General features: G+C 52.5%; 1 long non-coding RNA gene across 1 annotated transcript; it reads left to right on the plus strand.

Annotated features, from left to right (window-relative positions):
- The first annotated feature begins 722 nt into the window (after positions 1-722).
- On the plus strand, positions 723-10,055 carry LOC122902620. The gene is made up of 3 exons (XR_006383835.1): positions 723-1,853; positions 3,753-3,926; positions 8,755-10,055. It is a non-coding gene; the product is annotated as an uncharacterized LOC122902620 (long non-coding RNA).
- Positions 10,056-27,284: the final 17,229 nt, after the last annotated feature.

Consider the following 27,284-nt stretch of genomic DNA (forward strand, 5'->3'; position numbering starts at 1 on the left):
GGGCTCCGGCGGGGGGCGGGGCTCCGGCGGGGGGCGGGGCTCGGACGCCGCCGGGTTCCGAAGGTAGCTGGGTCGCGGCGGGCGGGGCGGAGTCCAACCGGGCTAGGTCTGCGGGGTGCTGGGGCCGGGCGGGGCTGAGCTCGGGCGCGCGGGGCCGGGCGGGGGCTGGGTGCGGGCGGCCGAGGGCGGGGGGCAGAAGAGCGCGGGCAGAAGTCCGCGTGGGCGAGCGCAGACCGCGGTGGGGACCGGCCTCGGCGGCTCTGCCTCCTTCTCAGCCCGCCCGGGTCCCCGCGGGGGCGTGGGGGTCACTGATGTGTCCTTCCAGGTGATGCCCTTGTCGCCGGTGTCCAGTCCGAGCGCGCCTTCCGGAGCTGCCCTCTGAGGACGGGGACTGGGCGCGCGGGGTGCCTCGCAGGGGGGTGCCTCGCAGGGGGGTGCCTCGCAGGGGGGTGCCCCGGGCTCCCCCGCTCCCCGGCGCGCGCTCTTGGAGCCCTTGCTGCGACCCCGCGTGTCCTGCGTGCGGCCGCGGCGCCCGGCGCGCTCCGTGTCTGCGACGGGAGCCGCCGCTCGTCGCACACCCTGCGTCCCGCGGGGTCCCGAGAGGGGAGCGCTCGCGTCCCCGGCCGCCCCCGCACGCCCCCGCACGCCCCCGCACGCCCCCGCACCGCGCAGGCCTCCAGTGCGTCTCGGCGGCAGGTTTCCCGGAGTGACCGCGTGTTGGTCCCGTCCGTCTCCGGGTCGCGGCCCCAGCGCCCCTCCTCCGGAAACCGGTCTTGACCTCGGAACACGCCCCGCAGACCCTTCCCTCCGCGCCGCGCTCAGGCCGGTGACCTTGGGCTCTTCCTGGATCCGCGACGTGCTGGACCCAAAGCCTTGGTCTCCGAGACGCCGCAGCTCGGGGATGGGAATCGGAGTTCCCTCTGACGGAGCCTCTTCCTTTTGTCCGTCCCGTCTCCGGGCCGCAGAGAACTTCTGTCCCTGCCCGTCGGCCTCTTCTCCTGTGGGGAGACCCTGGGGTCCTCCGCGCGGGGCTGTCCTCAGCCTTCCTGTCCCGGGCGTTCTGCAGCGCGGCTGCCCGAGGAGGCCCTTCGGCCCGGGGCCCGCGGCCGGAGCCAGGGCCGGCGGAGGGAGTCCCGCAGCCGTGTGCTCTGCGGCCTCGAGACCAGACAGCGGGGACTTCGGCGGGGACCCTCCGGCGGCGGACGCGCGCGGACGGCGTCTCGGTGTCCTGGCACCCCGCCTTCGGGCCGCGGAGTTCGGGGCTTCGTGACAGACTCACATCGGGCTTCCTGTTTGTTCGGTTACGCGTCTGTAGTGACCGTCGTGGTGTCCCCAGGGCTCCGCACCGTCTGGCCGGATGGCACGCGCGCCCGTGCTGTCAGCCTCACCATCGGGGCTGGACTCCTGACGATGCCCTTACCCGGACCCTCTCTCCTCCTGCAGGATGACTCAGCCGCAGGGCTGGCGAGGACACTTGGTGTCCAAAGTAAGGACGCGAGGTCCCGCTGGACAGAATCCGGCGTTGCTAGAAAGCGAGTATGAGCTGCCCTTTGAGATAAAACACGTCCGGCAGGCTCGGAAGGCCTGCAGTGTGGCGCGGGACACACAGAAGGCTCTTAATGTTTATCATGGTTTTCACGAGTCTCCTTAGAGATCCCCATTTGTGTTACGTGTGAGCGGCATATTACTATCCAAACTGCAAGTCCTAGTAGATCGCGACCAGCACTGCTCTACCGACGAAGGTTGAAAAGCCACCCGAAACCCACAGAATACCTAGGATTCCTAAATTCGGGAGAACCCGGATACGTTCAGGCCATGAAGACGTTCAGGCCGACATTGTTCAAGACCTGAAGGTAATACACTGACCCCTGTGTTAATTCTGATACCAGTTATAAAAATAATCGGACACTATCTTCCATTTTCAGTGTGCTGCTGAGTTCTTTCTGATACATTTAAGAAATCAGACCTAACCGCTACTCAAGAAATGCTGTATAACAATAAATTCGTGCAGGATTGATCCTTTACTCCAGCTCATAGAGAAACCAAGATGTGGGACCAGCAACGAGGCTGAAGGGGAGCAAAGCTGGGCAGGGCTGAAAAAGAAAATCTGTGTCATCTATATGTCTGTTTTAAGATTTATTTTTTACCTCATATTTGACTAATAGCTTTCTTTTTTTTTTTTCTTTAACGATTTTATTTATTTATTTGACAGACAGAGATCACAAGCAGGCAGACAGGCAGAGAGAGAGAGTGGAGGAAGCAGGCTCCCCGCTGAGCTGAGAGCCTGATGCGGGGCTCAATCCAGGACCCTGAGATCATGACCTGAGCCCAAGGCAGAGGCTGAACTCAATGAGCTACCCAGGCAACCCCCTTAGTTTTCTTTTTTACAGTGTTATTTTTAGTTACACTTAGAGAGTCACAGCTCCTGCTTAAATCTGCATTGATCTACAAAATATTTCTGAGTCCTCTAAAACTTAAAGCTATTTAAAACCTTAAAGTGTAATGTGATGGGAACAAATAAGTAATAATATTTTAAAATTCTGGTTAAACTCTGAACTTAAAAGAATTTTTTTTAATATTAATGAAAACCAGGTTCTAAGACCAACCAAATGAAATAAGCCTATTCCTGCCCCAATTTTCCCAAGCGTTGGAAAATAGAAAATGCCAATAGAAAGATTAAGAGCTTAATCATCTCAGAAGAAGAAATGGTACAAATATGGTACATATATCAACTATGCTTAATGAGCTATAGGTCATTTAGTTTTCCAGCCACCAACAAATTTCATATCTCAGTAAATTAATTTTGAAATATTTGAATCCTAAAATTGTGCGGATCATCTTAAGATCCCTTTAGCTAGGTCTGTGAGTTCAGAGGATGGTCTTTAAATAAGACTTCAAGTAAAGGGCCATAATAAAGTTACAAAGAGCAAACTTCCTGGGGGAGATGATTTCCACAGTAGCCTCAAAGAGTAAAAGTTAATCTAGTTGCTTATAGAAAGTTAAATAAGCAGACTCTTCTCTGCCTAACCCCATGGCTAAGAAGGTCAGTCTTGTTAATTTAATTCTTAAAAAGAGAGAGATTCCAAAGGATTAAGTCTCTAGAAGTATGGAGGGTATGTGCTACTACTGATAAATGGAGGAATGTATCTTTAAATTCTTCCTGCATTATATTGCCATGTTCTTGACAGCCAAGTTTTAGGTTCCCTGTTAGAATTTTCAGGAAACAGAGCAGAGATACAAAAAGCCCTTAAAATAGGAATTTAATCTTACCAACTCAGACATCTGGTTGAATGTGTTTGTTAGCATTTTATAAATTTAAGATAATGCTGCAAAAAAAAAAAAAAAAGATGCCAGATCTTAAATAGATAAAGAAGGTATTTCCACTGAATGCAAAGGAAGTAGACTGTGTGTGGGCATAAGGTGTGAGAGGGGAACTGTAGCTTGTGAGCACGGGTCACTAACCCTTAATGTGTTGTAGAATTACTTCATGTTTCCTTGGTTTGCCTTTGGCCGCTTGGTGCCCAGGACCCGTCTTTCTGACTCAGCTTATCCCCGGCTCCCAGCACCAAGCATAGCCCTGTGCCCAGCGCACCCCAGACATTGGATGAGTAACCCTTGACTGCAGTGGAGGCTACCCCGGGGCACGGCACACAGCCCAGCACCCTTGTTCCAGTGAGTGGTCTTTCCAAGGGCAGACGCCACAGCATGGAGGCCACACATGGTTTCCACACAGCCTTTCCCCTTTTTTCTAGATAATACAAGGTGTAGCTCCAGACAGCAAGGCTGGAAGAAGGCATGTTTGCATCATCCCTCCAATGGGGTCTTGGTCTCCGGGAATGGCTTGCCCAGGCCTCCGGCCACTGGCTGCCATTGGCTCCCTAGAAGCGAAGAGAACGCAAGAGATTCCGTCAAAACAAGGCTCGAAGGTGAGCTAGTGTGGCTAACCCAACTCCTGCCCCACTGTCCACAGGCTTCCACAAATAGAAAGCGTCAGGAAGAAAATCAGGAATTTAACAGACCTTAGAAGAAACGAGTGGTACAAATATATCAAACTCTCTGCCAGAAAGTGGGTATGATATATATGTATCCAAACACATACTGTATGATGTAGTTACATATTATAATAATAATATATAAATAAAATGTGCCATATAATTATTTACATAAACAATATAAATTATACATATAACGTATGTTGGTATATAGAGTATATATAATTTTGTTAGGAAACATACTTTCGAATGCAGACTCCCATTACGTTTTATTTGAACAAATGATAAGACCGAGCAGACGGAGGGAACACGGACTGTTAAATACTTTACCAGCAGTAAGAACTGGAGAGACCAAGAGAAGTAAATGTGGAGAAATGTGTTGTCCGCGGGAAACCTGGAAGCGGAAGATTTCAGTCATCGCCCAGGCCTCTCCTCTATCCACTGACGTCTCTAAAAATCAAAAATACCAAATTATAGGTGTTTCCTTTGGGGAATGCAGTACAACTTAAACATTTTTAAAGTTGCTGATGTTTGCAAACTCTTGTGAGAAGTGAAAATCTAGCCTGAGGCTTTGGTTTAACATGGTGTTTGTGCTCAAGAAGGCACCGGTGCCCCAGCTCAAGGATACACTAATGATAGCTGAAGGACAGAGAAAATGGTAAAATTAGAGGGTACTCAAGACAGCCAGACATCCCTGAGGATCTGCATTGGACACGAGTGCACGGGGGAGAAGGAGCTGGAAAGCTGTCCTGCTGGACTCGGGGCCCAGGGCGGACAGATCCCACAAGGAGGCGGGGTCGCATTGGCCAGTGGGGATGACAGCGCCCACAGGCGGGGGAGGAAGCAGACCCAGCCATCCCAGCAGCACCTGAGCTAAGCCACACATTCATGCATCCGGATACCTCCTGCCAGGACAACACTCCTTGCTCCGGGATGAAGGCCCCCCTTGGACCAGGTCAAGACCTTTGTTAGCCAGGAGGGGTGAGCAAAGAGGCGCCAAGAGGGAGAGAAAGAAAGAAAGAGAGAATGAAGGAAGCATCACCTAGGATGAGTTGACCAACCCAACATTCCAAAACACACACAAACAAAACACTGTTGTTCCATCAAAAGTAGCAACTGGAAGATGAATTCACTGCAGGCTGAAATTAGCCTGTCAGGAGACAACAGGTGTTGGCGAGGATGCAGAGAAAGGGGAACCCTCTTACACTGTTGGTGAAAATGCAAACTTTGGAAAATGGTATGGAGGTTCCCCAAAAAGTAAAAAGTAGAACAAACAGTTCATGTAAACAATGGCTGCTTACAACTCAGCAATTGAACTGGGCATTTGTCCAAAGGAGACAAACATAGTGATCCAAAGGGGCACCTGCACCCCATTTATAGCAGCGATGTCCACCATAGCCGAACTGTGGAAAGAGCCCAGATGATGTCTATGGACAGATGAATGATGGTATGTATATCTACAATGGAATAGTACTCAGCCATCAAGAAGAATGAAATCTTGCTGTTTGCAATGATGTGGATGGAACCTAGGGGGTATTATGCTAAGTGAAATAAAGCAGTCAGACAAAGATAATTATCATATGACCTCACTAAGATGTGGAATTCAAGACACAAAACAGGTGAACATAGGGGAAGGGAAGGAAAAATAAAAGAAGATGAAATCGGAGAGAGGGACAAACCATAAGAGACTCTTAACTATAGGGCACAAACTGAGGGTTGCTGGAGGGGAGATAGGTGGGGGACAGGGTAACTGGGTGACGGGCATTCAGGAGGGCACGTGATGTAATGATCACTGGGTGTTACATGCAACTGATGAATCATTGACCTCTACCTCTGGAACTAATACCACATTATGTGTTAACTAAATCAAATTTAAGTAAAAATTTTTTTAAAAAGATGAATTCACTCCAGACAAAATAAAAATACAAAACATCCTGAAAAGAGCTTTAAAGAGATAGGAAACTCAAAGAAATATATGATGAGATAATACCCATAAAAAGGGATAAGAAATTGTAAAATATTGAACCAGTAGAAATAAAAGAAGCATACATGTAAAAAGAACCCAGTAGATATCCTCGGGATGATAAATGTAGTGATTGACATAAACACAAGAGAAAGAAGAAATGTGCCCAGAAATGCATCTGGAAAGTAGAATGCAAGGAGATTTTGAAAGACGGGAGTCCTATGAAGGACAAGAACAATAGGCTAAGGGTTCAATATAATTAAGATTCCAGAGGAATGAAGGGAATGACAAGCAAAATTAAAACAATGAAAGCTGGGAATGTTCCAGAATGTGAGAAACACATGACTCTTCAAATTAAAAGTGCTTCCAAATACCAAGCAGGATGAAATAAAGTGACCCGACACCTGATACATCATTGGGAAACTGTAGGGCCAAGATCAACATGGAAAGGTGAGCAGTTACCTGAGAATAGACGGGGAATGAAAGAAAAGGACTAGAATCCCAGACAGGACCTAGAAAACATGCCCCTGTTTTTGAGGGACAGACAGCAGGTGAGACAGCCCCGGCTCACACAGGGACGCGGACGTCCAGCCTCTCTCACTCGCTTCACTACACCCCTGCCCCTTGAACCACATGGGTTTGACGGCGATGGTCCACTTGCACGCGGGGGTTTACAGGGCGGTTGGACAGACGTATTTCCCTTGAGGTTTTTCTCAATAACACTTGTCTCTAGCTTACTTCATTAGAATACCTTACAACATGCACCTAGCATACAGTGTTTGTTCACTGTTTATGTTATCAGAGGCTTCTGAGGGTAGTTTGGGTTTGGGGGGGGTCAAAGGTTATACACATACTCTTGACTATTTGAGGGCTCAGCGCCCCTAACCCTTGTGCTGATCAAGGGTCCGCTGTGCTCTGAACACCCTACTTCAGTCATACTGTCTCCTGACGGCCGCCACTGGCCAGAAGGGCAAGTAGGTGCGTTCTCGTCAGCACTGCCTCTATCCGGAGCTGAGTGCAAGTGAGCCAGCTGCCAGCGAGCCTCTGTAATCACGGTGGTGTGCTTGGGTTGGATCTGAGATTCCGAGAGTTGGTAGCCATCAGAGATTCCTAGGGAGCTTTTGAATTGTTTTGTAACTTCCTTAGAAAATTTTCAATGCTATCCGTGGACATAATAGCATAGAGAGCTCCCCTGCCCTCTCGCACCCTCCCCCACTCCCACACTCATTACAAGCCTGCTTCACGGACCCTCTGCCCTCTGTCTTCATCCCTGGATTACTTTTAAAGGAAAGTCGGACATTATTTTATTTCATTCCTAAGTATTTCCAATGCATACCTCGAAGACAAGAACCGTTGGGCACCTGGGCAGGGGCTCTGTCAGTGGAGCGTCCAACTCTTGGTTTCCACTCGGGTCATGATCTTGGAGTCGTGAGATCGAGCCCCACGTTGGGCTCCACGCTTAGCACAGAGTCTGCTTGAGATCTCTCTCCCTCCCTGGCTCACACATGCATCCGCCACACACCGTCACTCTTCAGTCTTAAAAAAAAGAAGAAGACCATGGCGATGACAAGGACTGTCAAAAACATACTTTCCAAACATCATCATCATAACTTGAAGACAAGTAATTACTCCTCAGCTATCAATTACCCACTCCATCTTCACATTTCAGAGGATGCTTTAAACCTACACATTCCCTCAACCCAATCCTAGACACTGAATCAGGATCCAGAATGTTCCTGAGTGATTCTGATAGGGCTCATACCCACTAGCTTCAATGATCTTTTAGATCCTTTCTGACCTGGAGACTGTGACTTTCCCAAGGTCACACACCTGAAGTCGCAACTAAGTGAGATGTTTCCGTTATGCCAGACCCAGCATGGGAATCAATTCTGTAGGTGTTATCCGAGGTGTTGGGATGAGAAAGTAGCACGGAGGCAACAGTCAAATTGTCAAGTTTGAGGTCTGTCTCTTAACACTAATTGTAGGACAGTGAATGGATCCTTGCAGCTCTCTGAGACTCAGTTTCCACTGGTAAAAAATAAGCAACGTGGTGGGGATTACCTGACCATCCACCATGCAGATTCAAGTGAGGCACGTGAATGAGCCCGCCACGAGTCCGTGCCTGTAGAGATGTTGTCATTCTACTTTGAACACTGGCACCGTAGGGCCACAAACGTGCGTGGAAAAAAGGGAAGTACAGGGAAGGGTTTTTTTGGAAAGATGTGAAAGTGAGTGAGAACGTACCGAACTTTCATGCTTATTATGCATGTGGAAAAAAGAAAACTTGTAAAATTTTAACTTTTTATGCATATTTTTAATTATTAAAAGACACTACATTAGAAATTCCATTTGTTCAGAACATTGCAGTGAGTCTCTGAAGCCTTGGACAGTTTTAAGCAATAGAAAGCTGTAAGAAATGTCTGACTGGGGTGTTGTTTTGGCTCTGTATTTTGTGACTGTTTTCATCACAGCGCAATGTCCGTAATGGGTTTGGTGCATCACGTGCTGTGAATGCTTAAGCTGTAACTCTGTATGTCGGAGAAAACAAGTGCTCCTCTATCCTCCCCAGATTACTAAGCCCCCTTTCCAGTTGTTTCCATCTCTAAGACGCAAGGGTGTCTGGCTGCTCCTCATTTCCCCTCTTTCTCCAGCCCACCCCCCCACCGCCCATCACCCGCCTTCTCCAAATGCCCCAGACTCGGGGCTCCGCGCTCTGAATTCAGGGTCATCCTAACTCCCTCCTTTCTCACTTTGCATGTCCTGCTGGTCCCTAACCCAGGCACTTCTCTTTGCCCTCAGGACTCTCCTGAGGTTTTGCTGCACTCTTCCACGTACTTCACACCCGTCCGAACTTCCCTAGATGCCACTGCCGTCACAGCATAGCTGCGATCACCCCGGTCACCCCCGCGTGCGGTCAGCTCAGCCCGGTCACTGGACAGCCTGGTCACTGGACAGCTCAGTCTCCTGCTACTTCACAGGGGAAAGCATCTGCATCTCACAAACTTGCTTCTGCTTCCACACCCCCCCACTATGGCTCACATCTTCCCTCCGCTGGGAATATCCCTGCTTGTAGCCACCGGTTGAAATCCTAACCTTCTCCCTAGACGGCCGAGCTGCTTGCTGGTTTTGATTTTCCTCCACGAAGCACACAATTTCACCTTCCCCCCCGTGATGGTAGGCAAGGCCCTGTGACTTGTTTTGGTTAACGAAATGGTGTAGAAGCGATACGTCTCTTGAAAGCCGGTGAGTGACCGGCCAGCCCTGTTTCTCCCTCGCCCCAGTGCCTGGAGAAGTCTGTGTCGGGGTGGGGAGCCATAAAGCCCCGTCTCAGCCACAACCAACCCTGCAGGGTCGCTGGGTCCCACAATGGGTGTGAAGCCCTGAAAAGTGGGGGCTGCTTACTCCCATGGGACGACTTGCCCCACCGCAGAAGTGCTCCCCGCAAAACAGACCTGGAGGGGCACTCCTGAGTGACCCCCATGGCACCTCGTCCCTCTGTTTGCAGTCATGCCCCAGCTGATGGGAGAGCATGGACTTAGGGTCACATAGAGCTGAGTTGGAAGGTCACACGGTCATTGGCCATTAGTGGTCAAGTATCTTTCTAAAACCCAGTTTTCTTTTCTACAGAACTGGCAGGCTGCTCAGGGTCCTGAAAGGTAAGCGGGCGGCAGTCCTGCAGTGTTCAGCCTTCAGTGAGATCTCTCTCTCCCTGGTATCGCAAACACACACCTGAGAGTAATTTCAGAGAATAGGATTGACTTTTTCCTACTATTTGTAGGGCAGTTACAAATTTTTCCATCCAGTATGTTCACCAAAGTAGAATTCTCTTTTTTTAATGTTTTTGAAGATTTTTAAGGAATCTCTGCACCCAGCATGGGGCTTAAACTCACAACCCTGAGGTCCAGAGTAGTATGGTCCTGAGCAGTGGGGCCCCTAATCTCTTTTAAAGTAAAGCACAGATACATAAGTCTTTTTAGGTAGTTAACAAGGCAGACATAACTGAGTAATTAATTTAGTGAAATTATTATGTAATAATATTCTTGTCTTTCTAGAACAAAATTTAGGTGGAATTTTCACAAGAAAAGTCTTTTCAAAAATTGTCAGAAAAGGGGCGCCTGGGTGGCTCAGAGGGTTAAGCCTTTGCCTTTGGCTCCGGTCATGATCTCAGGATCCTGGGATCGAGCCCCATAATGCTCTCTGCCCAGCGGGGAGCCTGCTCCCCCCCACCCCCGCCTGCCTCTCTGCCTGCTTGTGATCTCTCTCTGTGTCAAATAAATAAATGAAATCTTTTTTAAAAATTGTCAGAAAATAAGAAAATATGTAAAAAATCTTTGTTATTCAAATATGTCTCCAATTACCCTTGAGCTGAGTATCTATTTTGAAATACACGACAATTTTTTATTTCAGGGGTTTTTGTTTGTTTAATGGAGATATGCTTAAGTATTAAGGACAAAATGAATAAATATACTGTCGTTATAGAGTAACTTACGTTGTAGACTGGATGAAAGCAGTTTGTTGTTTAGATACTAAATTCTTTAAAATAATTACATATTAATACGTACTGAGACCATGTTGCTCTTACTCTAGTAGCGTAAAGCCTCGTGCAGTTAGAAATACACCACGAGAGAAACAGTATTAGGTACTATGTAATTTCAATAATTCATGGTTGCAGTTTCCACGAGAAACTTGAGACATCATTAGCATCTTTTAAAACATTAATCTTAGCAGCGAGTTTGGGAAGAATTTTCTATGATTTTATACTTTCGTTTGCATTGGGATGCCAGAAATGGATGCTCTGGGTTCAATAATAAGATTTTTTTAAAGGAGGAATTTTTAACTGTTGTTTTCCCCGCAGTTATTAAATAAAGAAGAAAAAATGACAATATGAATTTCAATTTATGAATTTAGTGAACTGGCAATAGAGTAAAAAATAAAATCTTTAAAAGGGCTGTAGCCAAGAGTATATATAACAGAGTATCCAACAGATGTATGCCCAATTATGGGTGAGATAATTATGTTCTAACTAAAAAAGACTTCTTTAAATATAGAAGTTCAGGAAGAGATGTCCATTCAAAGTCTAACGACAAATGGTATTTTTCTTTTTAGTTTAATAATGTGGTTTATTTGTTGCAAGGCAATTAAAAGGAGTGGCAAAGCAGGGTGAGTTTCATCTTTAAAAAGGCACCTTCTAAAATACTTCCAGTCTCATAGGATTTTCTACACCCTAAATCCACAACTGACCTTTATTTCTGAGGTCATGCAGTCTATGCATTAAGATGAATAAGGTTAATATTTAAAGCCGGGAATCAGCAAATCACAGCCTGTGGGCCAGACCCAGCCTGCCTTCTGGTTTTAAATGAAAAAATCAAAATGAGAGGTGACACCTGACAAAATGCTAATTTTAAGACCTAGATATAGACGGTGTCAGCTAATAAACGGGATAAGGTTACAGAAGTAATAGAAGAGGAAGTGTCCGTGTCTCCTCTGTTAAGACTTGACCTCCTCGTACCTGCCTTGTTGGAAACGGAAAATTGTCAGGTTTCACAGCTTTTCTGGGAGGGCAACAATAATTACCCCAGGAGAAAGTGTTTTAAAATGTCCAAAATGAGAGTTTGGTATCAGGAGATATTTGCAGTCAGAACACCTCCCGCAGGACCCAGCAGCCGGGCCATCCGTGCAAACACCTGACGCGCTCCGGGGATTTTATAAACACGATGGAGTCTGGAATCCACCCCAGACGGGGTCCTTGAGGAGACAACCGTGGGGACAAGAGCTGAATTACTATTGTATAGTTTACTTAAATGGACCTAGACAATAGCTGTGTGTCGGTTCCATGCGTTGGGGGAAGAAGCACAGTGAATTAATGCGCGCGCTCGGCACAGAGCAGGAATTTCGGCACGCAGAAGCGGAAGCCCGGATCACTCTCACCCGGGCATCTGTTCTCTGGGAAGAAATACAGGGGTGGTGGGAATGCTGGTTGGGACCCTCTATGTCCACTTCCTTGCCGAGAAACCTGGCTGACGGCTGCTTGGTATTCTCTTCTCTGGGCTCGCCTTGTGCCTGCTCCGTCAGCGATCTTTCTCTCCACGTAGGACCCTACCGGTGCCCGGAACACCTGTGCTTGGGTCACGTAAGTACCAGCTCACTTGCCGCAGCACAAACTTTCCTGTTCATAAGGTAAAACCAGGGACGGTTCCTAACACCCCAGTGGCCCCACGCACGTCTCTTCTCGTGAGTGCCCTTCATCCCTTGTCCAGGTTAAACACTGTCCTGATTCCTAATTGCACAGGCTCATTTGTCGTGTTTCTGGAGTGTGTAAGAGCAGATCAGTGTGTGTGGGAGGGAGGGTCAGGAGTCATCAGCCAGGTCGTGTGTGGCGGCTCTTTCGTCTCAGCTGCTGGCAGCGTCCCGGGCTATGACTGGGCGGTGATCTCTGCCCCCCGACAGCCGTGGGCCGGGTGCCGACTTTTGCTGCTGAGGACAGTGCGGCTCTGAACGGTTCCGTGGGGTCTTCATGCTCCCCGGCTTGGGCGTGTGCCTTGGAGTGGCCTTGCTGGGGTCCACGAGAGGCGCGATCCATACCACCTGCCCAGGGGAAGGGTTGCTCTCCGTTCCGTCCAGAGCCCTCGTGCTGTCCACATCGGGATGCTTTAGCATTTTGTTCTTGCATTTGTGAGAGCGACCCTCCCGTCACCCATTTACGGAGCACGGGAGATGCCGCTTTGTGACGCGCCTCTGGAAAACCTGTGCTTATTGCTCTGCTCGGTTGTCTGTCATCTCTGGATTGGTTTGTAGGAACTGGGGACGCGTCCTGGGGGCAAACTTTCTGCCTCGTGCGTGACCGCTCTGTGACTCGCCTCCCCACTCTCAGTGGCGTCTTCTAGTCTTCACGGTGCAGTAGTTTCCAACTTTCATGTAGCTCCCCGTGCGCCCCTTTCTTTCCATGGCGAGTCTCTTTTGGGGACTCTGTATCCTAGAGCCACCGACGTTTGCTCTTGTGCGATCTGCCAGTGTTTGACCCTCCCCACTGGGTAGACGGTGGGCTTGGCCTTCGTTGCCGTGCACGGTTGCAGGGCGGGAGCTCTGTTTTCCAGTCTTCCTTGCTGACGATCCAGTTTTTCTGAGTGTCCTCATGAGTTTCTCCCACGGCTGCGAAGTAAGCCTGCTGTGCCGTAAACCGTCTGTCTACTTGTCCATTGCTGCACAAAAAACTTCCCTGATTACCAAAATGTTGTAATAAATGTTGGTACCTGGTAGATTAAGCCCTTCCACTGTGTGCCTTTTATTTAAAGGTCATCTTGGCTTTTCCTGATCCTTTGTGTTTCCATGTAAATTTTATAATCAGATTGTCAGTTACCACAAAAAAATGCAGCTGGAATTTTTATTGGCATGGCATTGGATTTACAGATCAATTTGGGGGAGAACTCATATATTTATAATAAAAGCATTTCTAATCCATGCGCATGGTTTATCCACCCCAACCATCTTTAATTTTTCTTAATAATGCATAGTTTTCTCTTTGTAACCCTGTAAAAATCTTCTTTTTGGATTTTTTCTTAAATATTTGAATTTTTATGCTATTGCAAATGGTATATTTTTTAACATTTCATTTTCCAACTGTTTATTGCTACTGCATAGATATGAAATTGATTTTAGAATAGTGACCTTGTTTTTACCAGCATTGCTAAAGTCACTTATTCATGCTAGTAATTTTTGTTTTCTATGTACACAATCATTCCAACTGCATGTAACAGCAGCTTTGTTACCTCTTTTCCAACCTTTATATTGTTATTGAATTGGCTGAGATGAATAAAGGCAGTGATATCAAAAACTTGTTTACTTTCTTATCTCAGATCAAAAGACTTCAACATTTCATTATTAAACTTTTTTAATACCCTTTGTCGTAATAGTGATGTTCCACTCTATTCATACTTTAAAAAAAAATACCCTTCACCATAACAAAGGAATACCACTCTATTTCCAGTTGCTAGGAGCTTTTTTTTTTAAAATCATAAATGCATTTAAGTTCTTTCAAATACTTTATTAATTCTATGATTGTATAATTTTCTTCTTTTTAAAAATGTTGTTACTTTGCTACTCCCAGGGATGAACCCCAAATTTGGAGATGTGTTATCTTTTTTATACATTGCTATATTTGATTTGTTAATATTTTATGTGTAAATTTTGCATCCATATGCGTGAGGAAGATGGGCCTATCATTTTTGTCTCTTATACTGTTCTTGTTAGATTTTGATGTCAAAGCTACGCAAGTCTCATAAACATCATTGGGGAGCATTCCCCTTTTTCTTTTCTCTGACTTTCCCAAACCCAAAAAATCTGATAGAATTTACTAGGGCCTGGAGTTTCATTTCGGGAGTGTGAGTGGGGAGGGAGGGGTGAAGTAGACGAGCCTCGCAGGTGTCCTGCCAGTCATCCTTCTGTTTCTGCTTTTGTGCCCATTCTGCACATTTCATAGAAGAAGAATTGTGCAATACGTAGTCTTTTGTGACTGCCTCTTCACTATAGTATTTTCAAGGTTTCTCTATGCTGTGGAACAATTCTTCTTCCTAAATGGAAAAAATGAGCGTACAAGTTCTAAATGATCAAAATGTAACTATTACTGTTGAATAATACAGACTTACTTATGGCTACCTTGTAGGCAAATCAAAATGAATTTTATAGATTAAAACATTCTCAGTTCATTTGGCTAGAAGGACAAATTTTCAAGGATAACATTATACAATTAATATTTCTAAAATAAACTCTTAGCTAATGAAAAAGTTATTCCTACCTTACGAAACATACTTTTCAAAATCGGATAATTTATTTTTGTTGGATACAATTATTAAATTGAAAAGTTTTAGTCGAAAGTAGAATATAGCATATCTTGCTTTTCTGTTTTCATATCTTGCTTTTCTATACAAATTAAAGATGTAAAACTTCACAACAAATTTAAGAAGTTTTAATTTGGAAACATTTATGTTTCAGTTTTATTGAGATGCCAGGATTCTATTCAAGTCTGGAAGGAAATAGTTACAAAACATACACCTGGGAGAGGAGAAAAAAGGATTTAATTGATATGCGTGGTTCATTGCATGTTAATTATACCTCAATAAAGTTAGAGGAAAAGATTCTAGTGATCTGCAGCCCAAATCATGTCACATACACAGCAAGCGCCTGTGCTTGGTCACAGTGGTTTCCTGTTGTGGTTTTCACTTCTTGAGGTGGTCAGACTCAGGAAAAATCTGGCTACTTTTTTCTTTCTGATCCTTTTTAGACATTTAATTTCAACAATTTTGCTTCTTTAAAAAAAAAAAAGCATGTACAGCATAAAAGCTTTAGAACTAAACTGAGTTATCAACACGGGGAATAAAAACATGCATTTCAAGTGTGTAAAATCTTTCTTCATGTCTAAAAATAAACTATAATTCTTTTACGTTTAACTACAACTTTTAAAAAAAAACCGTTTCCTGGTTACAAATAAAAGTCCCTGCAGATAATACACATGTAACAATGACTTATAAAATTTGTTCAGAAACCAGATTAATTTTTTATGTTAGATTACCAAATTATCAAAATTTATGAATATAATATTATTGGCTTTATAAGAAAGAAAATTAAGTACCACCTGCGGTAGCACTGAAAGTCTCAGGGCCTGAAGGGCGACGGATCGAGGGCACGGAGGTGGCTCCCACTTGGCTTTGCATTCCAGAGCTGGGAGGGAACACCCCAAGGATGGCCCTCAGACTTGCTACAATTCGGATTCTACTGCCAGTTTACTTCTATGTTTCGTGTCCTACGTTTGAGAAATGGGATGACAATGCCGGACACGGGTAGAAGGACTGATGCTAATATGTCTGTCACTGAAATGGTAAACACCACAGGTATGGGCACGGTAAGTTCAGGAATTCGTGGCAGTCGTGCCGTTTAGTTATTGATGAACGACGCTCCTGTGTGGGAGAAGGCTCTCCGGCTGTATGGTGCAGAGCGTAGTGTGGAATCAGACCCACCTTGATGTGAATCCCGACTCTTCAACTTGATGCTTGACGGCCTTGAGCAAGCGGGTCTGGTTGCCACTTCAAGTGTCGCGTTTATAAATCTGTGATAAGTGGAATATCGTCCAGTGTTGGGAGACTGTCCTCCTGGGTCTCTGGCTTTCTGCATGTTTAGTGGCAGTGGCCCTGACAGCTTTTGTGACAACCACAGTTCCAAGGACGGTGATAGAGCGGACAGCCTCAGGAGACAGAGGGTCCAGCTCCATCTTATCTGTAAGCAGCAGATTTTCCCACTGGCCTGTGCGATAAAGATAATGTCTCCTGGGGGCAAAGAGTAGGTTATAAAAGACAGAGAGCTCCTGGGCTTGGAGCGGGGGCAGCTCAGCTGCAGAGACCCCCTGCACGTGCCGCGTCTCCCAAGATCCCGCAGCACCGAGGGGCCCCGAGGGCAGGGGGTGGACGTGAAACTGACATTGCCTGCTGTGCTGGGAGCAGCAAAGCCCTTCGTCTCTGAGCCAGGAGGCTTGTGCCGTCCGCCAGCATCTTGGGGTGCTGTGCCAAGCTAACCGGTTACTTGCAAGAAGGGGGGCCCTCCCGTGCTTCTGGTCGCCCGCCTGCTGGTAGCGTGATCACGGGCACTAGAGGAGGGCTAGACCGCCTCGGCCAATGCTAGTCCCTCGAAAGTATGTGTCCTTCCTGACATCAGCTTCTGAAAATCGTCAATATTTATCATCCAATCATTCCCCCCCCCCTTTTCTTTTAGGTCAGTGGGTCCTTGTGATTATATCTAAACAGCACATCCTGAAGATCCGTGCCGGACAGTCTGATGAGGGGAAACGCCGTGCGGGGCTCCCTTCTCTCTTCAAACTGTGAACAGCTTGCACGCGACAGACCCAAGCTGCTCGGCGGAGGCGGCCCGGTGCCCGGCACCCGCGCGTATCGAACATCCCCTCTGCACTTTGTACGGTTTCGCGAGTGTTTTTAAGGAAAAAGATGTGACTGACTGTTGTTTGTCCTTCTGTCCTGCTGTGTTCGTTTTCTTTCTCTTCCAGATCTATTCACTGGAGAGAGAGTGTTTGCCTGAGCGGGGGAGGGCAGGCGGAGAGGGAGGGGCACCTCGGACTGCGCGGAGCCTGGAGCTGGAGGCAGGCTCCCTCTCACGACCTGAAGTCAGGACCTGGGCGGGAAAACTAAGAGGCAGATGCTTAACCGACGGCTCCTCTCTGGCGCCCCTTATGAGGTTTCTTCCTGGAGTTTGCAGGAGATCGAAGACTCAATTAGGACCAGATCATGAAAACCCCCAAATTCTGCTTAATCTTGAGTTGCACTGAAAATGGTTTCACGGCGTGTTTCTGGAGGTCTTCTTGCAAGCCCTGCTGCCGGCAGATGCGGCCTTGGATGGGATCTTCAGTTTGCTGGTGGAGGTTGGAGCTTCCTGCCCAGAGTGTGACACATGTACCCGTCTAAGCCCGCAGTCCTGGCAACCAGGTCATGTTCCTGAATGTTGTGGTTTGCTGCTGGGGAGTGAACAATAGGACCGGAGGCCGGGGGTCGTCCTGCAGGGGCCGGGTGTGAGGACGGCACGTTTCGGGACGGATGTATTTGGCTCCGTGGGGGTGGCCGTCCGCCGCAGCCATGGCCTTCGGTCTCCCTGCTCAGCGCGCCTGCGGGCCGGCCACAGCATGTCCCAGACCTCCTCCTCCCTCTGCTGAGGGTGAGCTGGCTGGTCACGGCGGCCCTCGAGGGGCTGGATGGACACTGGGGCGGCCAAGATTTGGCGAGGGAAGGAGTTGGGAGTGAGGACACGCGGGTGTGTGTGTCCACTTGGTCCGGGCCCATCACTGCCCCCGCCTCCTGTCTACAGCAATGGCTTCCGGCCTGTGCTTGGTTCCTAGATGTCTAGAGGCTTCCCCAGCCCTAGCCCTAGTAACACGCACAAGAGCTTTGTTGAGATATAACTCACCTACACTGTGAAGTGTCCCTCCCGTGGCTCTGGCACGTCCCCAGATGCAGGCGGACAGCTGCACAGGCCATCGGAGCACTGTCTCCAGCCCCAGAAGGCGCCTGCACCCCTTAGCAGCCCTTACACAGTGCCCAGTCCCTGGAGCCCTGGAAGCCACAGATCTGCTTTCCATCTTCACAGAGAAATCTCTGTAAACAAATCCTGCAACATGCCAGCCGGTCCCTGGCCACACCCGTGCAAGCGGTCCGTCCACAAGCTCCCTGGCTCCGCTCCTGCGTGTGCCCCCTCTTCCCGCCGGAACCCAGTGATTCGGAGTAGGAGGGGGGCTCCTGCTCGGGCTCTGGGCAGCAGCAGGAGGCCTGACCGACGTTGGCAACCCCTGCACCGCCAGCGATCCCAGGCAGGCAGACAGTAATGCCACAGTGCAGGGACGTGGGTGACCCCATGGCTCAGTCCCCAGGCCGAGGAGAAACCCCAGCAGCCACAATTCTCTCCGTGTGCTTCTTGAGCAATGTGAGACCCCCACCGCCACTCAGAGCCTCTGTGCCCCCTTCCCCACCCGCCTCCGTGCCTCCCCCAACGCCTTTCCCTCCATCTCCAGGCCTTTCTAGTGCCCTTCCAGCCCTGGAGCCTTGGGCATGCAGCACAGCGGGGGCCGGTCTGGTCTCACAGTCACCGGAATCCGTGAAGACCTGACCCTGTCCCCCCCACCCCTGCAGGCCATGGCCGCCCTGTGTCACTGCGTTTCCCGCGGCTGCGGAGAGGAAGGGAGAGGGCAGAATCCCTGGGCCGCGTGTAAGGGGCAGGTGGAGAAGAGAAGCCCATGGAGGTGGGTGACAGAGCGGCAGAGAGGGAGAGCTCGGTGCAGACAGCACAGCTCCCGGGATGGGAGGAAGGAGGTGGGGCCGGTGGAGTTGCAGCAGGAGGCCCTGCTGCGCGCTGCAGGCGTCCGTCAGCAAGCCACGGCCTCCTGGGGGCCAGGGAGCCACATGTCAGCTGTCTGGAGAGTGAATGAAAGGGAGGAGGAAGAAGCGGGAAGTGTCACGTCTCTCTGTCCCAAGGTTTGCTTGTGTTGGCGGCAGAGCTGGGGGATGCAGGGTGGAGGGACCCGGCCTGGGAGGAGTGAACCACGCTGGTGTTGGGGACAGAGCCAGGTCAGGGGAGAGAAGGCCAGGCGCTGCTCTGCTTCCCCTCTTTGCCAAGGCCATCAGGAGCCTCAGTGTGGAGCCAGGGAGGCCTGGGGGCAGAGCCAGCCTGGATGTGGAGTGGGGCCGCGGATCTGATGTTCCCAGTGCCCTTCCCCAGGCTCTCTCCCCGTCCTGAGGGTGTTTTCACTTTCTCTCCTTACTCACCATCGTGTTTCGTAATCCACAGGATAAGACTGGTGATCTTAGAGGAGAACACAGCGAGAAGTATGAGGAGGAAGAAGCAAAGCCTCTAGGAGGCCAAAACCACAAACACTTCAGTAATGGGAGCCTGGAGCCCCTCCCACTTCAGTGGCTCTAGGTGACACTGTGGTCCCCAAACTTCCTTTCTTAACAAAGACACTGAATCACACACACAGAGAAAGCTTAATTTGTCATCTGTTTAAGAATGCAAAAAAAAAAAAAAAAAAAAAAAATTTCACATATTACAAACCATCTCAAATGTTTTTAAAAACGTTGGCCTTTAAGTAAGGAGTAGTATTTAGGAAAGCGAATTGTATGAAACAGATTACCGTCCAGTAATGACAACCAGTAATCTGTCAGGACGGCGTTGAAGGCATGATGCCCTTGCAGAGGTGTGGATGTCCTTGCAGAGGTGTGGGCTCGGTGCTTGGGGGAAGTGGGGGGTAGGAGCCCAGGTGCTGGGGGGCTGCAGGACCCGCGCCAAGAAGCCGCCCTCCGCCTGCCCTCCCCACCCCCCTGGACCGGGGTTCCCTGGGCTACCCAGCCCCCTTATCTAAAAACTGTTTTGTTTTGGAACGGACTAGAAGCCCGTTGTTTTCAGTTGTGGTGCGGGTTTCGTACCGCGGTGGCCGATGGAAGACCTTCCGGCTTGGCTCGGTGGGTTCCCATAAACAATGTAGACGAGTGTGTTAATGGAACCTGTAGTCGACCTCAGTGGTTCTGCCCCCAGGAACTAGGGGTGTGGGCGTGGGGGCAGACACCAGGAGTTCCCAGCACGGGCGGAAGCCCTGCCCTCCCCCAGGGCCTGTCTGCCTGTCCCCTTGCTGTCCCCTCGGCTCTGATTTTCCTTGCTCCCCTTCCTGGTAGGCTTGTCTTCTGGTCCGGAATTTCCAGTTTCCGGGTGCGGATCCACAGCTCTTCTGCTCAGTCCCCGTGGCCCCGTGCCCGGTGCTCAGCAGCCTGCAACTGCCGCACTCACACCCAGAGCCGCGAGCTGGCCGAGCCGCGCCGGGCTGGCCAGGCCTGTCGTTGGCTATCGCGTCTGTCACCTGAGCGCACTGCCCCTCCTCCCTGTTTCAGTGCTCCCTGGAGGGGTGAGGACCCTCCCATGAGCTGAGGGGACACCTGGCCACGCCAGCAAGGCTCCGAGGGCCCACGCGGGGACCCTTCTCCCCTCGTCGGAGCCCGCCGGGCCAGTGGGCTGTCAGAAGGACACTGGTCAGCTTCTCTGGGCTGCTGGACGCTGCCGGGAAGTCCGGCACACACAGGGACTCTGCGTCCTCACGCGCCCCTCTCTGCCGTAGGACCCCCTCCTGGCCATCGTACAAGGAAGCTCCGCAAGAGCTCAGGTCACCGTTAGGGCATGGAGTGAAGCTTCAGGTGGTGAGCTTCAAAGACGAAGGAGCCTCGTCACCAGGTTGGGCCAGACCCTCCCCCGACAAGCGCACGTGCGGACTGGTTTGGTCGCGGGGAGGGTAAAGCTGAGCTACTGTGCCCGGCAGCAGACTCACGTTCCTGTCGGAGCCCAGACACGAGGCGGGAGCCCTGCTTCACCTGGATGCTAAGAATCCCTTCACCTGGGGCGCCCGGGGGGCTCAGTGGGTTGAGTGTCTGCCTTTGGCTCAGGTCGTGACCCTGGAGTCCCAGGATTGATCCCTGAGTTGGGCTCCCTGCTCGGAGGGAAGCCTCTGCCCCCGCTGCTTGTGTTCCCTCTCTCACTGTCTCTCAGTCGAATAAATAAATAAAATCTTTTAAAAAAATCCCTTAACCTATGGACATTTTGGTGATTCTCAGAACGTTTCCCTTTTTACCAGTTCATATGATTGTTTTGCTTATTTGTGGACCGTACATTGTTCTAGAACTTTCTACAGAAAGGGAGAAAGACCCAGCATTCAGCTCTTGGCACGTTACAAAGCACCTTTCTCTTCCTCCCGCCTGACATCACGACCTTCGATGCCAGGCCTGATGGCGTGTCACTATGTCACTGTGTCCCCTTTATAAATGGGCTGGCACAGCTGGCTGGGGCCCGTGAGCCTCTCAGCCAGCTTGGGAACCTGGCCCCAGGCGCACCGTCCCAAAACCGAGGCCACGCGTGAGCCTGAGAATACCGTGATGGTGAGGGGCAAACATGTTATATTATGCTTGTCATTGAGGAACGTTCCAGGATCTCCTCAAGTTCAGTGTTGCAGAGCAGCGCAGCTTAGAAGGCGTCGGAGACCATGTCCGCACCCCCTGCCCCCCGCCCCCCGCCCCCGTTCCGCTGCCGGAGGAGCCGTGGCCGTCGGGATGATTCCTCCGAGAAAGCAACAGCAGCTCCTTCTGCTTCTCGGACGACAGAAGAGGCCGGAGCTACCGCAAGGGGCCCGGTCGCTCCTTCACGCACATGCCCCCCCTGAGCGTCCCATGGGATCGCGTCCCCAACATGCGGCTGTTGCTAGAGACCCAACAGCTGCTACTAGTCTGTCAGCACGACTGTGCTCCTCAGGAGTCCCCGGAATCTTCCAGAACGAATGGTTAACCGTTAGGCTTGCCCTTTGTGACCTCCTTCCTCGGGCAGCTCCGCAGCTGGGTTGCCGCCGAACACGCCGTCCGTTCCCCTCGGTAACTGGACCCACGGAGCTGGAGTGTGCCTGCTCCCATTCCTGCGGACCTTCCCTCTGGGTTCTCGATCCCGGGGCCACCCGCTGACGGTCGACCTCGCCGCAGACCGCTGGCTGGCTCCCCGATGGAGGCCCGCGGGCTGGCTCCCGCGGCGGTGTCCTCGGCCTTGGGGTGGGGGCAGAGGGAAGGATGCCGAGGGGACGAGAAGTCAGGGAGGGAAGAGCCCGGAGAACAGGCACGGTCCCAGCAGGTGCTCCCGCTGCTGCCCAGCCCGAGGCTGCTCCTAGCCGTGCGTCCCTCCTGCCCGCTGCAGGGGCTCATCCCTGCCCCAGCCTGGAATTGCTCAAGGGCTGCGTGCACGTGTGGGACGACGCTCGTGGACATGGCCCTCAGGGCCCGCGCGTGCCCACATCCTTCCACGGTGCGGCTGACGGGAGCCTGCTGACCTCCCTGTGCCAGTTGCCCACACAGGGCTGTGCTGGGCCCAGACCCGGACCAGCTTCGGCTCACCGGGCAGGAGCAGGCCCACGGAGCCACTGGCCGGGAGTGCTGGACAGGGCTCTGGCCCCCTGGGCTGGGTTCTGGTCCCCCTGCATCCGGCCTCTGGAGCTGAGCTGGCCTGGCTTGGTTGCTGCCCTTGCCCTGCTCCAATGGGCACCCGGTGCGCCCAGCTGTAGCCCGCCTGCCTCCAGGCTCAGCTCCCACGGGGGAACTGCCCTGCGCGCAGCCCCCCTCCAGGCTCAGCAGCCCCCGCTGGCACCCTGCCACAGGGTCCCCTGCATCTCTGCACTTCTCTGGGTCCGGGCTGCTCAGACGGTGGGGGAGCTCACTGCACAAGCGCAGATACAACCCCAAATGACGGGGCTCGGGAAGGGAGCCGCTGGGGCTCTGCCCAAGTTTCCCCACTGTGGACAAACCCCACGCGCCCAGGGCCGGCAGCAGTGAACTTGGTTAACTTCGGTTGCCTTCCTTGTTCCCCTTTCCCTCCCTGTTCCCCCGCCTGCTCCTCGGGTCCCTGCTCCAGTTTATCCCCCGCTTTCAGAGGGCCCCGGGCAAGGCCTCACCTAGCCCTGCTCATCAGACCAGCAGGCCTGGGCTTCCTCATCACTACATTGATGCTCCCAATGGTGCCGCTTACCGGAGGCCTGAACTCCCTTCTTGAGAGCATCGTGGGCCTGTCTGAGGTCCAGCGGAGTAATCAGGACAAAGGCGACCCAAGTCTGCAGTCGGTGCTCTGGCGGGGAGTCAGCCGTCCCCACGGGAGCTGAGCCTGGAGGCAGGCGGGGTTGCAGCTGGGCGCGCCAGGTGCCCATCGGAGCAGGAGGCCAGCAGTGGTCTTCCCAGGGCGAGGGCAGCAGCCACGCCAGGCTGGCCCAGCTCCTGAGGCCCGATGCCTCAGGGGGGCATTCAGAACCCAGCCCGGGTGCCAGAGTCCCATCCAGCACTCCTGGCCGGTGGCTCCGTGGGGCTGCACCTGCCCCGCGAGCCGGAGCTGGGGGATGCCCGCTCGAGAGGGCCGTCCAGGATCCTGGACCGGAGTATACCTCCCAGAGTCCTCGGAGGTAGATGGCTTCAAGTCTGGGAGGGGAAGGAGTGATTGGGGAGAGGGTCCCCACCCGAGTTCTGCTGCGCGTTCCCGAGGAAGCCCCCAGACTCGTGATGGTGACACCAGCACCAAATCCAGATTTTGGACTTTGAACCAAACCTCAATAGCTCAGCCCTTTTGAAATTACAGTCGTTGAAAGTGAGGTAGACTTTGGATTTCAAGTTCTTATCAGGAACTACTTTAGGTCCTTATCATAAAAACAGGGGCAGTAAAAAACACAAACATCAGGGTGGGGAGGCGTGGGTTCCCTCCGGGCGGTTTCCCATACCTGCTGCCCCGTCTGCCTGTTTGTGGCTCTCGAGTCTTCGCGGGGCAGCCCTCTGTCCCTGCAAGTGTGTGTTCCCAGGTGTCGGTTAGCGACACCCGTGCTCAGAGGCCCCGTGACGGAGGATGGATGAAAGGGAAGGACCCCAACAGGCCGCGGGCCTGGCGCCGTTCCGGAAAGAGCAGCAGGACTGTGTAGACCGCCCACACCACTGGCCGCTGCTTAGAAGCGCAGCCCCAGACCACTCAGACACAGCCTGCAGGCCACACTTGGGCACAGATTCTGTGAACACGGCATACAGCTTCGGCGTGACTGGGGAGATCCAAGACAAGGATCCATCGGTCGCCGTTCTCACGGCCTGCTTTGGACTGTCAGCCGAGCAGAAACACGGCAACGGGGACTTCTCAGCAAACCACCTGGGCGCTTGGCACTGCTGCGTGTCATGCCGTCCCCCACGTGAGCGCGGCCACACGCTGTCGGCCCGCTCCGCGCCTCCCAAGGCCTCGCAGGGTCTGGTCGCTAAGATGCCTTTTTCTCGAAAACGCGGCCCGTGTTGCTGGGCTTCCTGTGAAAGGAGCATGAACGTGGGAAACGCAGTCCATGACTGGGAAGGACATTGTCCTGGCCCCCAGCGCCCGCGACCCGTGCGGGGGTCTGGGGTTATGCAGCGGTGGCTTTCTGACAAGGGCAGGGGACCTGCAGCCGGCACCGTCCCTGCCCTGCATGCCCCGCGGAAGCACCTGGGGGCCGAGCCCTGCCATGCGCTCAGACACCTGCACACCTCCCGGCCTTGTACCCCAGCCCTGCTCCCCATGAACGCCCTGGTCAACCTTCACTGTCTATGGACTGTAACGTACAGACAGAAAAGTGCACTGACTGCACCGGCTCGGTGAATTTACACAAACTGAGCACACCTGTGTCCCCAGAGCCCAGATTAAAACTGGAACATGGGGGATCCCAGAAGACGCTCGCCCCCACGGTGCTGCTTTCCGAAAGCTCTTTGTTTTTGCTATTTTTGGACTTGATGCAAACGGATTTTGTGTGTCATTTTCATTGCATTTTTTCCCCACTGAGTTTACCGTAAAATGCACCAGCGATAACACGACGTTTGTTTAGAGGTGGAGATGAAGACACTGCGCGGTGTCAGGTCAGTGCGTGTCGTTGCTGGAAATGCCGAGGAATCACGTGGTAATGACTCAACTTTAAACCCTGAGACCCCAAGGTGGACAGGAAGGACCCGGCTGAAGTGATGATCTTATGGGTCTCCGGGGAAACCAAAAGACAGCTGAAGGGGGTGAGGGGTAGTTGGGGCGGGGCGGGGGGGGGCTCGGGAAAGGGGGATGGGAAAGGGGTGAGGGCGGGAGGCCGCAGGGAGGGGGTGAGGGCAGGATAGCGGGGGAGGGGTGAAGGCAGGATAGTGGGGGAGGGGCCGCGGGGAGGGGGTGAGGGAAGGGAAGGTGGGATGGCCGGGGTGCTGTGGGGACAGTGGGGGCACAACAGGAGAGGGTGGGGGTGCTGGGGGCCGGTGGGGGCAGCGAGGGGGAGGGCCGGATAACAGGTAGGACCATCCCGGGTCAGGAGCTGTGTGCTGGAAAGGGAGGCTGGCCGCACCCTGCTCTCTTCGCACTGCCCGGGGGTCCCCATCTGCCAGGTGGCCTCCGAGGGCCCTGCCCCGCAGCCTGCAGACAGTGAGCCAGGCTCCATCTGGCCCGCGGCCGGACGCGCTGAAGTTGGCCAGTTGGGAGGGGCTCTTGGGAGCTCTCAGGACCGAGAGGACAGCCAGCACCCTGGGTCTCCAGTGGCCTGGCCGGAATCTGTGCCGTTCCCTGCCTGTCGTGGGGCCTTCACAGTGGGGATGCTCCAGGACTCAGGAGAAGGCACCGGCCTCACACTGCCTGTGCAGAGCAGGCCATGCCTCGCGTCCACCCTCACGAGCCGTCGTCAGCAAGGGGACAACAGACGGGGCTGCGTGCGTCCACAGATGGGGCTGCCTGTGTCCGCAGGGCAGCACCTCGGCCGTCGTGCAGGGAGGTGGCGCGAGCTTGGGTCTTCGGGGTGTGGGGTCCCCCCATGGCTCTGCGACGCGGCAGCCAGGGACTCGCCCCCAAGCCGACTTCTAGGCCTGGCGGTTGGAGGACCAGCTGATGGCGGGGAGGCCGCAGCCCCACCTTCTCCGTTTCCCCGAATCACCTCCTTCAGGCACATTTGTGATTTTGGAGGTTTGGAAAAAAAACGACAAAGTTAAATTTCCACGTAAAGAGCCAAAAATCATCACTAGACTCACGTTAAAGGCCCCCCAGGCTACTCCCTGATCAAAGGTTGAGTCGAGCCCCTGTTTGGCCAGAAAGCAGCTGCTACTCTGCGGGGAGCATGGGGGTGCCGGGTGAACGGAGCCCCGTCCCGCCTTCCGGAATGTTCCGGCCTCAGGGAGCCCTAACAGCAGGAAAGTTACATGCTGGCCGGGAGGTGCAGGTGTCCTAGGATAGGTCACTTATGCCCCAAATCACAGCTTCTGGCTCGTTTCTCGCTTTGTTTGGAAGCATTTCCGTTAGCATCAGGAAGACCACGGTCCTCCAGGCGCCCGGCCGAGAACGGAGCAGAGCCCCTGCGTTCAGATTAGACGCGCTCCTTGCGGGAGGTGGCGGGCCCGGCCAGTCCGCGCGGGGTCCTGTCCCTGAGATGAGAGAGGGTGCAGGCAAAGCCCACAGCCGCCCGTGGGGGCACAGAGGTCAGGACTCACGGGGACAGGCGGTCACGGGCCACGAGGTGGGGTGCATGTGGCTGGCTCCCGGGGCCCACGGACACCCGCAGAGCCTCCACGCACAGAGGCAGCCTCGCGGGGGATGGATTCGGGGGGCTCTGACTTGAAACCACCAACCGCCCAGGACGTGTGCCTTTGACATGGGACATAGGCTCTGGGGGGCTGAGCACATCGGCGCCTCTGAACTTGGGGGTCTGTAAGAGTCACAGTCGGTCGAGTGCGAGCTGCCATCGGGACGGGGCGCCGCAGCACCTCTGAGTACCAGCACGTGCCGGGCCGCACGGGGGCTACGGCTGTGCCTGGGGGACCTCGAGCTTGACCAGGAGCCCGATTAGGAGGCGTGACAGCTGGCGCGGGAACCCGGGGGGTGGGAGGTGGGCGCGGTCAGAGGCAGGGGGCCCGGCACCACCGCGACTCTGGGAGGCGTCCACCTTCACGTTTCCGGGGACGGGCTGGGTTTCAGCAGAACAACGAGGACACAAGTCATTTAAAGGGAATTGCAGCTTGACTGGTTACAAGCCTGGCAGCTGTTTATGAACGCGCGGCTCCTGTCATTAGCCAAGCCCGTCTGATTGCTGGCCCTGCTCGGGGACGCGAGCTCTGTCCACGCTTCGTAACGTGGTCTGGGACACAACTGGCTGAGCTCTGCCTCTTGAGATAGAAAGAGGGAGAGGAGAAATTATGAATTAGTTAACGGCCTTCTGCTTAAGGTTTTTTTCAACAAAAACATAGTTCTTAAGTTGAAAAATA

This window comes from Neovison vison, chromosome 1 (genome assembly GCF_020171115.1).
Source record: "Neovison vison isolate M4711 chromosome 1, ASM_NN_V1, whole genome shotgun sequence".
In the NCBI taxonomy this organism is placed as follows: domain Eukaryota; kingdom Metazoa; phylum Chordata; class Mammalia; order Carnivora; family Mustelidae; genus Neogale; species Neogale vison.